Source organism: Dama dama, chromosome 27, assembly GCF_033118175.1.
Source record: "Dama dama isolate Ldn47 chromosome 27, ASM3311817v1, whole genome shotgun sequence".
Lineage (NCBI taxonomy): Eukaryota > Metazoa > Chordata > Mammalia > Artiodactyla > Cervidae > Dama > Dama dama.
In genome coordinates, this window is record NC_083707.1 from 22,852,982 (window position 1) to 22,858,981 (window position 6,000).

Sequence of the window (6,000 nt, forward strand, 5' to 3'; positions counted from 1 at the left end):
CCCACCAGGCTCCTCTGTCCATGGGATTTTCCAGGCAAGAATACTAGAGTGGGTTGCCATTTCCTTCTCCAGAAGATCTTCCTGACCCAGGGATTGAACCCAGGTCTCCCTCATCTGAGCCATCAGGGAAGTCTTAAAAGAAGACTTTAAAGACTCTTTAAAGAAGAGACAGAAAATAGACACAGGCTGAGGTGGCTTCCTGGCTCATGATTCTGACTCTTGCTCTGACCACCCTACCCCAAGGACTTCTGGTAACAGACCTAGTCCCATGGGCACAGGACAGCCGAATGACCTGCCAGGCCAACCACAAGCCCTCAGCCCTTCACCTCCCGAGTCACAGAGCTGGAAGCCTGTGCTAACCTAGTGCTACAGTCAGCTACACTGCCCATCGTGGAGAGAAAGCCGACCTGTAGTCCAAGAGGGTGAGTCCAAACAGAGGCATGCAGGATGAGAGGAGGAGGGTCCCATAGTGACTGGAGTCCCTATCTCTTCTTTGGCTTTCGTGACCACTCAGGAATCCTTCTAATAATCCCCTTTTCCACTTATGAGAGTTTGAACGGATTTCCTTACATACACCTGGGATGTGGAAGTGGGGGGAGTGGAGCAGAGACAGAGGAAACCTAAAGTCACACAGGCTCTGGTCCACTTCTGAAGTTCCTCTCTACGAGTCAGAACAATTATACATTATGAGGCACACTATGCTACTTGAAAGGACACTGAATTGCTTATAAATGGAAAAATCTGAGGCTTGCTTTTCTTCTAACACTACATTCCTCAAGCCCATTCATGCTGCATGTAGTTGTAGTCACTTCCTTTTCACCACTGTGTAATACTCAACTGGCTTATAGTAATGTAATCATACACTAGGGGGCTAATCATAGTTTATCCCTTTCATGCTTAATAGGCATGGGGTTATTTCTAGGCTTAAGCATGTTTCCTGGTACACATGTGCCAGGGGTCAGCAAACTTCTGCAAAGGGCCAGACAGTAAACATTTTAGGCTTTGCGGGACGTAAGATCTCTGTGGCAACCACCTGAATCTGGGGTTGTACCACAAAAGCAGCCGTGATATGTAACCAAGTAAATGTGACAGTATTCCAATAAAATGAAGCTTATTTATGGACATTAAATTTTAATCTCATGTAATTTTTAAATTATAAATTATGAAATTATTTCTTAACCAATTAAAGATGTTAAAAATCTCTCTTAATTCATGAGTTGTCACAACACTGATCTAGAGTACATACCTAGGGATATTAGGTCATAAGACTACACATATTTTCAATATGACAACATATGGCAAACTTGCTTTCCCAGATTTCTAAAGCAAAATGAGAGCTCTGGATGTGTTATGTCCTTGGCAACACTTATTGATGTCAAACTATTTAATTTTTTGACAATCTGGTAAGTGTGTAATTTAATTTGAGTTTCCCCACCATTTCTGACATTTCCATTTCCTCTTCCTAATGTACCCACTGAAGTTTACTGTATTGGGTGAAGTTGTTTTGCCTTTTTCCGATTAGTTTGTAAAGATCTTTATACAGTCTGGATTCTAATCCATGTCGGTTACATGTACTACAAGTATCTTTTCCCAGTTTATAGCTTATCTTCTTAATAAGAGGTGTCTTTTGTAGTTCATATTTTCTATGTCTTAAAAAGTTTTTCTCTACCTAGAGATCATTAAAAATATTTTAATGTCTACAAGTTTTAAAGTTTTACCTTTCCAGTGTAAGTACAGATTCAAGAGTATTTTCTTCCATATGGAGAACCAATTGTCTCCGTACTGTTTATGGAAAGTTTAATCTTGCCCTAAAAGTGTGCAATGTCAACTTTGTCATAAGTCATGTTTCTGAGGTTCTACATTCTGTTCCATTGGTCTGCTTATTCCTACACCACACAGCGTCTTAACTATAGCTTTACAACAATTCTTGGTACCCAGTAAAGCAAATATTCTCACCTTTTACTAGTTGAGGAGTGCCTTAGCTACTTCTGACCCACCGGCCTTCCTTAGCTATGCTGACCATTTAATTACTTAAAATGACATTCCATCTATTGCAGAAGAAATCCAGTAGTTAAAAATGCTTATATGTCTATGGCGGAACAATTTTACTGTTCTGAGAAAATAAACCAATTAAAAATTCACAGAAGTCATAAAAAAAGTTGGTGATGAGAAGAGGAATTAAATTCAAGAAGTCAAAAGAAAAGTTCTAAAAATGTTCTTCAAAATGACATTATTAAAATAAATGTATAGTATCTCTACTACATTGTTATTCCTTTAAAAAAAAAAAAAAAAAGCAGTATTTTAGAGTCCCAATCATTTCATGCTGCCTGGATATTTACTGAGTCTTGGCCAACTCTGTTCTTGATACCGGGTCAGACACTGTAGATGCTAGGAGCATGAAGGCAACGATCCACACCATGGAAACTGTTATCACACTATTAAATACCAGGGCAAGAGACATGCCATTCACATTACAAAAGAGAAACACCAGCTCAGGAAACCTGGCAGGAAAAAGACATGTAGATAGGGAAGTTTCTAAACAGGTTTTATCAGACAGTGTAAGATACTAAACTTCGCTGCAACAAGGTTTTCTTTAAATTTTTTCTACAGATGTTTTGTTTCTCTCTCTCCTTTAGCTAAAATCCTTTAAGGGCTTCCCGACGTCCTGCTATTTTGTTCTGAAGAACACCATTTGTAGGACTCATACCTCAGAGTTCTCACTAAAGAAATTCCATGATCAAATAAGTTAGGGAAATGTTACTTCCTCAATTTGCTCTGAGAGATTCATTCTGTATATTACTGCACCAAAGGTTCTATGAAGCCCTGCATTGAGGGAAGCTGTATGATTCTGTTAACTCAGAACTTCTCAGATTCAAGCATGGAATCTCCCCCAACTACTCTGTCTTCCTGTTTTGCACAACACAAAGCAGTTTTCAAACAGCAATAACTAGTGAAGACTGGCTTTAAATCCTGGAACCAGTTAACTTTTAAGCTATGAGTTATTTTCTTTCTGCAAAACTATTTCTGTAAAGCTGCAAACTGAGTAAAAAAAAAAAGAAATCCGCCCCCCCCTCAAAAAAAGAAAAGAAATCCCACTGTGTTTAAAAGCCTCTCATGAAGCTGACTTTCCTAGAGAGAAGATCAATGTGTAATTTTGTAATATTTTAATTAATGTAATAAAATTAATATTGTTAATTTTGTGATATTTTAACATAACATATACCTGTATACAGTACAAATGAAAAGTGAAAGTGTTAGTCACTCAGTCATGTCTGACTCTTTGCAACCCCACTGCCTGTAGTCCACCAGGCTCCTCAGTCCATGGAATTCTCCAGGCAAGAATACTAGAGTGAGTTGCCATTCCCTTCTCTAGGGGATGTTCCCAACCCAGGGTTCAAACCTAGGTCTCCTGCATTGCAGGCAGATTCTTTACTGTCTAAGCCACCAGAGTTTGTGGACAAAATGAGAAATCCAAAAGTCACCATTATATATAAATCCCTAAAAGAAAAGAATCTAGAAGCTTCCCTTCAGGTTAAGTGAAATTTGCCAACTATTTTTACTATCATTTATTTTTTTTCAAGTGTGGAGTATCATATTCTACAGAATATATCAACATTAAATTTTGCATTCAGCAAATGCAACATTATTTCATGTGGAAGTCTGTGAGGAAAGAGTTAACACAGCAGGTGTGTTCTACCCTGTCCTTGCTAAGCCCAGGGGGATGCCTAGGGCCATGGCAATGACCCCTGGCCAAATGCTGAGAAAGAAACTCCTGGAATGTTCACGGTTATTTGTTAAGGATATTAGAGGTGGTGAGTCAGGATGTACCAGGCTGTCAGCATTGTTTAAAGAGATCCTCAAGATTTATGACGTGCACCTGGTATCTGGTCTGGGGCCCAAATCTCAGTTGCCAAAGCTGGCCACATCGCAGGAATACGCCTATGTGACCAGTTGGCTACCAACAGGAACTCTAGGCTATAACACTCATGTGCTTCTCTGACCAGAGACATCTTGTACATGTCTCTATCATTCACAGCTGGAGGGGAACTCGTGTTCCTGTGATCCTTACGGAGGGAAGACTCAGAAGTCCACCCCTGATCTCTCCAACATTCACCTGTTTATATCTTTTTTCTGCTGTTCTTGCACTGTATCTTTGGCTGTAATAAAAATGCAGCTGTGGGTACAACACTATGTTGAGTTGTGGCAGTCTTTCCAGCAAATCAAACTAACCGGCAGTCACAGGGACCCCAAAACCAACACCATAATACCTACTTCTCGCATTCCTTTTCAGAAGCTGCAAGATCATAAGGACGATATCCCTGAATGAATAAATCAGCGTACAGCATAAAAGCTAAGACATAGGCCTGAGATTACTGTCTTTAGAAAGGTCTGGTTGCAATGTTAGCCCTTGGCTAGTGTTTGGGAACTTGAGTGATAGAGTTTCCTACACTGATATAAATCTTACCTTAAATGATAAGCGGGCCTCACTGTACTGAAACTGTCTGTACAACAATATGATTTATGCAAAACATCTCTTTTCCTTCTGGGAGCCTGAAATTCTGGTACATGCTAGGCAGAAGGTGCCTCCATTACCAGGTCTGATAAAAACACTGGCACTGAGTCTAATGAGTTTTCCTGGTTGACAACACTTAACACGTGTTGTCAAAATTCACTGCTGAAGGAATTAAGCTTACCTGGAGGAATTAAGCTTATTCCTAGGTTGGACTCTAGGAAGACAGTAACTGCTTCCCTCCAGATTTCACTTCTTCCCTTTGCTAACACTGCTTTGTATCCTTTTGCTGTAATATATCTTAGCTATTATTCAGAGATCATATGCTGAATGCTATGAATCCTCCTAGGCAATCACTAAACCTGGGGATGGTCTTGGGAAAAGCCAACACAATCAGCATTTTAAAACAGAAGTGATGGTGTATTAGGCCAAATACTGAAATTCACATTTCAATTCCAGAACGTATTAATATCAGTAATGTGCTCCTAGCAACTGTACTTTATTTGCATAAACCTGGGCCTCCTTATTCCTTGAATGAGAAAAACATACCCACATCACAGTCCCTGAATTAAATGCAGTAATGCACAACACACTCACAGTAAACACTTAGTAAATATTAAACAGTAATTCTAAAGGCTCGTTCTTAGATGAAACAAAAAAATTAGGAATATTTTACATCTGTACTGATGCAACTGGAGTCCTGCAAAGAGAAGCTCAGAGACAAACTTGAAACCTCCATCTTCCTAACACTGGCGCTTTCCATGAGTGCTTTCCAGTCCACACGTCAGGATTACTGGTTGAACACAAGCAGGTTAAACCGTATATAGTAAGTTATCTTTCTATTTCTAAACCTGATCTTCATTTAGTCTTCACATTGCTTTCACGAATGAGAAGTAAATGTGCTAATTAATTAGTACCACAGGTGGTTATGCTTGATGGTTATATTTCTCAAATTACTATGCTAGGATTTTAGTACAAGTCACTCACTTTCTGGCATGTATATGAGGCATCAAGTCCAGTCAGGGTAAATCTGAACCTGTGCCACTGTTAAGAGCAAATCCCAATGTAAAGAGAAGTCCAACCCTGAAGTCATTTACGCCCAGCGATCAACTTACCCCAAAGTGGCTTTTCAAATGAATTCATATCCCAAATCCACATGTCCCACATCTCCTGCTGAAAAATAAATTTCCTAAAATCAGTTTATTACAGAATAACTCTATCCTCCCCACTTTACTTCAGCCACCCTATTCCACTGAACTAAGTGCCAGCCACCACCTGAGGATGAGGACCAGGTCTTACTCAGCCACTTCCCCCGTGCTGAGCACAACACCTGGCACAAAATGTGTGTTCAGTTAATGTTTACTATGTGAATAAGTGAGTCAATGAATACAGTATTTCTGAGATCCAACACCAAGCTCAGTGGAAATATTGTAAAAAGTATCTTTCCTCTTCTTGGAAATCTACAAGGATATTAACTTCCCCAGTGGGAA

General features: G+C 39.6%; 1 protein-coding gene across 3 annotated transcripts in view; it reads right to left on the reverse strand.

Annotated features, from left to right (window-relative positions):
* The window catches only part of GALNT1 (polypeptide N-acetylgalactosaminyltransferase 1), a 74,221-nt gene extending 68,538 nt beyond the window's left edge, over positions 1 to 5,683 (reverse strand). For all 3 annotated transcript variants that reach the window (XM_061130663.1, XM_061130662.1, XM_061130664.1), the window contains exon 1: positions 5,626 to 5,683. The gene's annotated coding sequence lies outside the window, so the exon portion shown is untranslated. The remainder of the gene's footprint in view (positions 1 to 5,625) is intronic.
* Positions 5,684 to 6,000: the final 317 nt, after the last annotated feature.